This window comes from Hibiscus syriacus, unplaced genomic scaffold, assembly GCF_006381635.1.
Source record: "Hibiscus syriacus cultivar Baekdansim isolate YM2019G1 unplaced genomic scaffold, ASM638163v2 tig00111402_pilon, whole genome shotgun sequence".
NCBI lineage: Eukaryota > Viridiplantae > Streptophyta > Magnoliopsida > Malvales > Malvaceae > Hibiscus > Hibiscus syriacus.
This window is the reverse complement of record NW_024063082.1, coordinates 2,795,456-2,806,064: the sequence shown is the minus strand read 5'-3', so window position 1 is coordinate 2,806,064 and position 10,609 is coordinate 2,795,456. Positions and strand designations below refer to the sequence as shown.

At 33.9% G+C, this 10,609-nt stretch overlaps 1 pseudogene; it reads right to left on the bottom strand.

The window, feature by feature from the left end:
- Positions 1–1,069: 1,069 nt before the first annotated feature.
- LOC120162563 lies at positions 1,070–2,967 on the bottom strand (annotated as a pseudogene).
- Between the last annotated feature and the right edge of the window lie 7,642 nt (positions 2,968–10,609).

Genomic DNA, 10,609 nt, shown 5'->3' with positions numbered 1-10,609 from the left:
TTGACTAAGATATGACAAAATCTGATTTCATAATCTTAAACGACTGTCATATCTCCGTCAGAATGTTAATGTTTAGCTCATACGATTGTTAATTTTTCAACGAAAAATTATTATTTTATAACTTTTAATAGTCAAGAGACTTAACAAAGCAATGTTATATAGGCAATGATTATTTTATAACTTTTAATGATTAGGAAACTTATAGGGAACCATTTGTATACTTATCCTTGAAAATATATGTACAAAAAGGAAAAATCTAGTTTAACTGATAGTGCCCGCATGATGGCTTATCGTACTTAATATTATGTACAGCATGGCTTGTTCCACGAGGAAAAAAGTTGTGGATGAATGGTGGCATCAGGTAACACACACGGCGATGAAGTATTCACATCCAATAGGGAGACTAAACATAGTAAAACTTGATCTAGAATTTTAGGATTAACCGCTCCGTACTTTTTTAGTTGATTTGCTGAACCTAGCCGACCGTGATCGAGTCTGGTTGATTAAAACGGATGTGGCTTCACAGTTTGACGCACCATCTGTCCAGCTTGACCGACTTGGGAGATGATCAGCACACAAATAATTGTTTGCAGCAATTTCGGGTGATTGCCTCGTAATGGAGTGGCAAGCTGCGGTTAGAATTTCTTTTTGGAGGGACCAAAACTGAAATATATTTTTTTAAGGACGCAAACTTAAAAGAATTACTAACAACAAACTGAGCATTCTATATTATTAACAAAAAGCTTACTCTCCTCGGAAAACACTCCGATTCCTTTTCAACCAAAATGAAAAGAAAAACCAAAACCACCCAAAAATCCTTCAGGCAACATCTGCTTAGTAATTTAGCTTCGATATGATTATAAAAAACCCATACATCTGGTAAATGTCGTTGCCTTCTTCCTACTTTGCAACCAATCGTTTATGTTCATGCATCACCAAATCTTCACCGCAACATAAAAACTCGCATATTAAAGTCAAGTACATTACTTGAATTCAGGTGTATCAATCTCCAAAAAGAAAATCAAAAGGCTATAGATTACAACATAACTGAAGAGTCGAAAGGAGAGACTTACCCTAGCTCGGAGAGCCTCACGTGAGCATCAGCATAATCGGTAAAGAAAACATCCTCATCCTACAAATAGGTGAAAAAAAACCAAATTAAAACAACACAGAAAACTCGGGATTATATAAAACTTTCTGATCATTGAATTGAAACCAAAAGATTGTTGCATACAGCGGCATATTTCTCAACCAAGGGACGGAAAACTGGGTCAGACAGGAGAACTTGGTCAGTTGGCGGCTGCAAGAGATTGTCCTTCTTTCCAGCCAAGAGCTCCCTGCAAAATATTTATCCAATTTGCCATGGACTGTTCTTTAAATTGTAATTATTATGATTTATTTGAATTTTGGTGGAAGTGTCGAACATGGTTTTCTTTAAAAAAAAAATTGTAAGTTGTTGAAAAATCATCTCTCTGTATTTGTAAGCAAACGCATGTTGAATATGGATACTTTAAAAAACAAAATAGCATAGAATATAAATGTGAACAAAAGTTGAATGTGCATAACTAATGAAAATTGAAACTCACTTGAAGAAAGAGTTGTAAAAAATGAGAGGGTTGGCAGTCCATGGTCACTCGAATCCAGACCTCTCCTTATTGCACCTTCCCTGCATCAAAGGAAAAGAAAATATATAGCATAGTAAGTGGATATAAGCGGCAAATAACACCTCAGGCTTCAAGATAACCAAGGGAATTTAAAAATGTATAAACTGACCAGGATGTGGCCACCAGAAAGAGCAACAATGTCCTCATCGGTAAGACCCATTTGAGTAACGAAAACCTGCCTCAATTGATCAGCTCCTACAAGATTTTAATCAAAATCACCACAGACATTAACCCAATGCTCATAATCATTGACCCTTAAAATACATGGAAAAACTACAGAAAATTGAAAATATATACGTGCTTATATATGATATTGAAAAACAACTAGTACACACTAACCCATGCTAGCATCAGGAAGACGGCCCTCAGGCGGTGGTTCAGTCTTGTCCTGCGTTGAATACCAACATTTCAACAACTCAATCAAATTTTACTTTTAGTTTTATTTCTCAAAACAAAACCGATCAACTGTTGTTATATATTTAGCCATTTTACGTGGAGGAAAACCTTCTAAATACATTTATCAGTTGTTCTCAATTAAAGCAAAATATAAGACACTAATTTATATTAACATCAAATAATGTATGTTAAAATAAGCCGAAATTATGACTGACCACTCTTCCGGGATGGAAGGGAATTTCAGGTCCACCGGTGACCTCAACAGCGACGACGCCGGCAAGCTGCAAATGAATAAAGAAATAAACAGGAAAAAAATGGGCCAAGACCGCTCAAAATGAAACATGAAATAGTAAAATCTGAAAGCAAAGTTAGATTTAAAAGTGAAATACCTGATAAAAGTCAGCTTAAGAGATTGTAGGAAACTCTGGTCCTTGATCGGCTCGAGAAGCCTGACTGCAATATCGAGACCGTTGTTAGCGCTATGTCCGAGCTCAGCAGCATGCTTCAAGGTACCGAATGGACCTCCAGTCTTGGTCTGACAATCAAAAGTTCCAGCCGAATGCCACCTGTCCACCACCATTACCGTCCGATCAATCAACACAACCGAAACATTTAAACCAGACGACAGATCAAAAGGACGGAGAGAGAGGTTAAGCTAAACGGAGTATGATCGGATCACAGTTCTTCTCAGCGATGAGACCTCTGAGCTTCCTCCTAGCCTTTTCAATGGCCTTCTTGTAATCATCGCTTACAGTAGGATAACTCTTCGGCATTTTACCTGATATCTTCAAATATCATATCCATATGAACAAAAGAATTAGAAAACAAAATCATAATTTATATGCAAAAACTCGGATCGAAAATGAACCTTTTTGAAAGTGAAGTAATGGAGTGCAGGCAAATGAACCAAATTATTAGTTGTTCTCAATTAAAGCAAAATATAAGACACTAATTTATATTAACATCAAATAATGTATGTTAAAATAAGCCGAAATTATGACTGACCACTCTTCCGGGATGGAAGGGAATTTCAGGTCCACCGGTGACCTCAACAGCGACGACGCCGGCAAGCTGCAAATGAATAAAGAAATAAACAGGAAAAAAATGGGCCAAGACCGCTCAAAATGAAACATGAAATAGTAAAATCTGAAAGCAAAGTTAGATTTAAAAGTGAAATACCTGATAAAAGTCAGCTTAAGAGATTGTAGGAAACTCTGGTCCTTGATCGGCTCGAGAAGCCTGACTGCAATATCGAGACCATTGTTAGCGCTATGTCCGAGCTCAGCAGCATGCTTCAAGGTATCGAATGGACCTCCAGTCTTGGTCTGACAATCAAAAGTTCCAGCCGAATGCCACCTGTCCACCACCATTACCGTCCGATCAATCAACACAACCGAAACATTTAAACCAGACGACAGATCAAAAGGACGGAGAGAGAGGTTAAGCTAAACGGAGTATGATCGGATCACAGTTCTTCTCAGCGATGAGACCTCTGAGCTTCCTCCTAGCCTTTTCAATGGCCTTCTTGTAATCATCGCTTACAGTAGGATAACTCTTCGGCATTTTACCTGATATCTTCAAATATCATATCCATATGAACAAAAGAATTAGAAAACAAAATCATAATTTATATGCAAAAACTCGGATCGAAAATGAACCTTTTTGAAAGTGAAGTAATGGAGTGCAGGCAAATGAACCAGTTGACACGAGCTGAGCACAATCACTGTGACTAAGGGGAATATATAAGCAAGAGTGAACTATTATTAGCTGTTTGTTCTTTTACGATTTAAAAAGGTTGCTTTTTAAGAAAAAAACGGAAGTTTAAAATGTAAAGTTTTTTAAAAAAAAAATATTTTCTATATATCAATTTTATGAAATTAATTTATTTATTATTTTAATTTAAAATTTTCATCTGAAAATAATTTCATTGTTTTTAAAATTTTAAAATTTATATATTATCGATATTTAAAAGAATCTAAATAAATAATACTTTATAATCACAATGTATATTAAGAAATGTGATTTTTCAACGATGAATACGATCGTCGACAGTGGTTTTGATAGTGTTGTTGGTAGGGATGGGCATGGGCATGGGACCAGAATCTGACGGGTTCCGACCCAATCTGGTCGGATTTTAAAAAAAACGAGTTCGGGTTGGCTCAGGTCAGTTTTTTAAAGGTGATGTTCGAGTCAGGTCGGATTCGGGTTTATGATGAAAAATATCCGACCCGACCCAGAAAAATATATAATTTTACTTTGTATATTTAGGAATAATTATAATAATACCCCTCTATATATTGTTTTTCCAATTAAATCAATGTTTTTGTTGAATAAAAATAATATTTTTTATTATTTCGGGTCAGGTTGGGTTCGGATTTTATTTCAAAAGAATCGGGTCGGGTCGGGTGGAGGGTATATATTATGCGGGTCGGATTTCGGGTGGAGGAGTCATTGTTCTCTGGTCAGGCCAGGTGGACAAAAAATCCAACCCGACCCAGCCCAACCCATGCCCATCCCTAGTTGTTGGGATGATTTCATAAACTTAAATAAGTTTAGTGTTCAAATCATAAACAAATAAAACTTCCTAAAATAATTAAAAATATAATTTAATTATTAAAATTTAAACTAAATAATAATAAATGATTAATTACGGACAGATCATTGTATTATTTTAATATTTATTTAATAAATATAATTTAGTTAATAATATGCATCAATGTATCACATCGGTAATGTGCTATAGTGTACGAAATGCATTCTAAAATTTCCTTAGAAAGACTCCATCAAAAAATAAAATATCTTAATTTATTATATTTTGGTATTTTAATGTCTTATCGACTTATCATTGAAATCTCATATTTTTTTTATATCTTAAATTTAATCATAATCCTATCTAGAGGGAGAGAGAAAATGTGGCTCTAAGAGCACAAAGATGAATGCTTATAATAAGTTTAAAACCTATAATATAAGACAATAGGAGAAAACAAAAATAAATAACTATTCAACGATCAAACATACTTACTCCTAAAATCCCATTTTTATCCAATGATTTGAAAAGAAAAGTTAAACTTCAGTAATTGCTGTGAAATTTATTAGAACATTTGGAGATGTAAAATTGCTAACGTAATTGATTTTTAATTGACCAATTATTCTTTTAAAAAAATAATGCGTCGATGCTTAATAATCAAGCAGTGTCATTGCATCACATAGAAAATGAAATGTGACCAAAAACCGATACCTTTAAAATCTAAAATAAATCAAAATAAATAATATTACTTATTTTTCTAATAATAATAATATATTATTATTATTATTATAACTTTTGAAAACATGCTTTCATTAAATGAGCAAAAAGTTTGCGTTGAGTAGTTTGGAGTAATTATAAAATTATATTTATATAGAATATTTTTAATCCATGATAATACATTTATACTTTATAAACGTAATTGTTCGAACGAAAGTTTTCTAAAAGAATAACTTTATTTTTTACTAGTAAATCTATTTAATAGGATCGAAATAAAATAAAATTATGACTTTATGTCGATAATTTGATGGATTTTATGCTTTTATTACTCTCAATGTCAGGGACAAAACTATGTGTTGGGTTTGGAAACCGCTGTCCCCTAATATTTTATCATTAAATATATATATATATATATAATTAAATATTTATTTAGACTTTCAAATTTTGGTTTATTTAGATTTTATCTCTTCCATTTTCTTTTGTTAGCTATACCTTGATCTCCTTAAATTAAAATCATTGCTTCGTCCCTTCTCTATCTTTTCATGTTCTTAATGTGTAGTCATGTAATATAATATCTTTATAGTTTTTTATAATTAATAAATATTAGTATTTCGGTATAAATATATTGCATTATAAAAAGAGAAAATCGCCTCAGTGACCAAAAAAAAGTTATAATATACGATTTTAACCAACTTTTTTTGGATTTGCCAAAATGACCAACAAAATCGCAACGCGAAATAAAAATCGCAACGCGATCCCCAGAATCGCAAATCAGTTTCCAGAATCGCAAATCAGTTTCCAAAATCGCAACGCGATTCTTGAAAATCGCGATGCGATAGTACAAATTCGCATTGCGATTTTACAAAATCGCAACGCGAATATGAAAATCGCAACGCGAACACATAAATCGCAACGCGTATCCGTAAATCGCAACGTGTATCCGTAAATCGCAACGCGTATGGGTAAATCGCAATGCGTATCCGTATATCGCAACGCGTATCCGTAAATCGCAACGATAATACATAAAATCGCAACGCGTATCCGTAAATCGCAACGCGATATTTAAGAGATGTTATTAAGGGATGGAGCTCTCATTTGGCTAAATTCTTGGATGCGATCAATTATTGGACTCGTTCTGGAAACAAGAAGCCAAAGAAGCTCAATATTACAGTTATTAGAGACGAGACCGCGCCACAACAAACGAGCGGAGCCAGAGGAGATTGTGGTCCTCTCGTATGCTTGGCGTTGGAGCGTTTGACGACGGGAAGCATCAAGTATCTACCTCCCACCGATAGAGATAAAGCTGCAGTAGGCTTGTGGTTTCGGCATTATATGGCTAAATCGATATATACGAGACGCTGCCTACCTGCATCCGCGTTATAAAAATGTCCATAAACAATTGGTAAGTTTATATACTTATAAATGAAAATGTTTGGTTAAGTAATTAGAATTCAATAATTTGCGTAGAAAGTGTTGTTTGAACAAATGTTTGGTTTCTGCAGGTTAATCTCAGAAGTGAACTGCGTGAAAATGATGTCGAGCTGCAAAAGTTGATTCAATAGTTTAATTGATTGTTTTTTGATTGTTTAATTGATTTGTAAAAGTTGATTCAATTTTTGATTGTTTAATTGATTTGTAAAAGATGATTTGTAAAAGTTGATTTGTGTAATTGATGCGAACATAATTCTTATTTGTGCTTGTTTAATTGATTGAAATGTAATGGTTGATTTTGTTGATTTCAATCTGCATTATGTTGAAGGCAAAAATGACTATCGCAATGCGAAATGAAAATCGCAATGCGAAATGAAAATCGCAACGAGAGAATCGCAATGCGAAATGAAATCGCAATGCGGAAATGAAAATCGCAATGCGTTTATAATTTCGCATTGCGATTATCTCGTTGCGATTTTCATTTCGCATTGCGATTTTCATTTCGCATTGCGATTCTTTCGTTGCGATTTTCATTTCGCATTGCGATTTTCATTTCGCATTGCGATTTTCATTTCGTATTGCGATTTTAATTTCGCATTGCGATTTTCATTTCGCATTGCGATTCTCTCGTTGCGATTTTCATTTCGCATTGCGATTTTCATTTCGCATTGCGATTCTCTCGTTGCGATTTTCATTTCGCATTGCGATTTTCATTTCGCATTGCGATTCTCTCGTTGCGATTTTCATTTCCGCATTGCGATTTTCATGTTGGGATTTTCATTTCGCGTTGCGATTGTATTTTCCGTGTTGCGATAGTCAAATGCATGCCTAATAGTGATAACAACTGAATAACAAGAGTTGGTTAAGTCAAAATGGTTGGCCTGAGTCATTAATTCAACTGAAAATGTTAAAAGTTCACACATAAAATCCACATAATACAACGTTTGCATATGAGCTTTTGATGGCAACGTTTACATAATACACATAAAATGTTAAATGTTAAAACGTTTACATAATACAACTGAATAACAACGTTTACATAATACAAAGTTCACACCATATGAGCTTTGGATTTTGATGAGGATCCATATTTTGGTAGAGGAAAAGATGATTTTGATGGCACTGGTGATCCACATGTCAACCTTGTATGACCACTTTCCTTGCACCGACTACATGTCGATCTCTTCTTCTCTTCACCCTTAGACGGTATACGATCGTGACTTTTTGGTCGGCCAGGTAGCCTTCTGTCCATGGCTGGTGGCAAAACTGTTTGTAAGTCATCTGGTATGTCCCACTCAGAAGGATGTGGAATAGGGTAGACAATCTCGGCATAAGTCTGTCGATAAACTTCTGTAGTGTAGCAATCCATAGCGTATGCGCTTGAATCATCTTGGTTTAAATGAAGAGCAACTTTTATAACATGGCCACACGGATAACCAGATGTTTGCCATTTCATACAACTACACGTCTTTGCATTTAGATCGACTAGCCCATTTAAGTTATTATCCAGTACTTGAAACAAAGTGTTTGAACATGGTTCAACTCTCCATGACGTTGACTTCACAACACGTTTCGTTATCTTTTTTTCAGTCCATGGTGTAACACGATGTTCCAATGTTCCTGTAAATTTAAATAAACAATACTTAGTAAAATATATAAATATGATAAGTTACGAATTCAAAGAAATAATACCTGCATGGTTTCTTTTCTTGTAGTACCACTGTTGAATAGAGGCTCGAAAAAACTCCATTAACATAGTAATGGGTAATTTCCGGGAATGACGACATAGTAATGGGTAATTTCCAGTATGTCCATTTGTGCTTTTTTATACCAGCAGACCTTGATTTTAGATTTCTATACAAATGAACACCACAAAGTCCATGAAAAGCATCTGGGAAACACCTTCTAACAGCGTTGTCAATTGAGTTTGCCCTATCGGATATGATTGTCAGATTGCTAATAGGACCTATGCAATCCCTAAGATGCCCCATAAACCATGTCCATGAATCAGAGGTTTCAGATTTGCCAACCCCGTAAGCTATTGGCAATATCCCATTGTTAGCATCCATGGCTACTGCTAATAAGTTTACTCCAAGGTATCGACCTTTCAAATGTGCTCCGTCAACTATAATAACTGGGCGCATGTAAGTAATAAACGAACGAATCTACAAAATAATATACACAAGAAATATAATCATTTAAATGTGAAATGGAATGAGTTGCGATTTAGGGATTTAGTTTATGATTTCAGTGTTATATACCCAAAATTTCAGTGTTGTGATTTACAGATTCTCGTTGCGATTTACGGATTATCGTTGCGATTTACAGATTCTCGTTGCGATTTACGGATTATCGTTGCGATTTACGGATACGCGTTGCGATTTACGGATTATCGTTGCGATTTACGGATACGCGTTGCGATTTACGGATACGCATTGCGATTTACGGATACGCGTTGCGATTTACGGATACACGTTGCGGTTTACGGATACGCGTTGCGATTTACGGATACGCGTTGCGATATACGGATACGCATTGCGATTTACCCATACGCGTTGCGATTTACGGATACACGTTGCGATTTACGGATACGCGTTGCGATTTATGTGTTCGCGTTGCGATTTTCATATTCGCGTTGCGATTATGGAAAATCGCAATGCGAATTTGTACTATCGCATCGCGATTTTCAAGAATCGCGTTGCGATTCTGGAAACTGATTTGCGATTCTGGGGATCGCGTTGCGATTTTTATTTCGCGTTGCGATTTTGTTGGTCATTTTGGCAAATCCAAAAAAAGTTGGTTAAAATCGTATATTATAACTTTTTTTTGGTCACTGAGGCGATTTTCTCTTATAAAAATATCAATGTGTAAAGTTATACAAACATTTAAAAAATAATAAGATATAAAGTTATTTGAGAAAAATAAAATAAAAAATAAACTTAACTAATCATAATAAATATTTGAAAAAATTATAAGCTTTTATAAATTAAATCATAAGTATGAAATCATCCAAAAACACGTAATGCTCTCAAACTTTGTATTGACATCTTCAGCTAAAAATTATATTTTTTCATGTTGTTTATCATTACATCATCTGTGACTAAAATATTTTAGGGTAGGATAATCACTCTTTATTTAAGTATTGTATATTTGTATTCACTAAATTTTAAAAAAATTTAATTACTTTCGTTTTTATTTAATTAATGGTCACTGAAGATTAACTGTCGTTAAATCTTTAACGGATTGATGATATAACAATGTGAATTTATAAAATTTAAAAAGTAAACTATACAAATGGTCATTAATGTTTAAATAAGTTTTCATTTTCTCCACCGAAACTTCAAAATTAACAAATTGATTACTAAAACATCAAAAAGCTTTATAATATCTATTTTTTTCCAAACACCCCACCACGTTCACGCAAACCACCCTTCACGTAGCATTGACCCAAGACGGCTTATCGGCCGTAGCAACCCTTTCCCAACTGTCTCTTCATCCTTTAGTGGAAATTTTTTTATTAAATAGTATTTTTAAAATTAAATAAAAATAATATATATATAATAGTAAGTAAAACATAATTAAAAAGAAAAAAGTATTAAAGTAAAACATAATTAAAAAGTAAAAGTATTATTTAATTATTTATATGTATTATACTTTAAAATAATAATAATTCATTAAACATAGTTCGTCACATTTGAAGCATGGAAATCGTCGCAGAAAAACTCAACGTTTGTGATTCTTAAATCAGAGAAAGATGTAAAAACGAACAAAGAAAAGATAAACAAGAAAACCCATCTCCAATATGATTGTTTGAATGCTAAAAACTTCATAGATCTTATTTTTTAGCCTTCAATTTTTCTCTTTCTTAATTTTT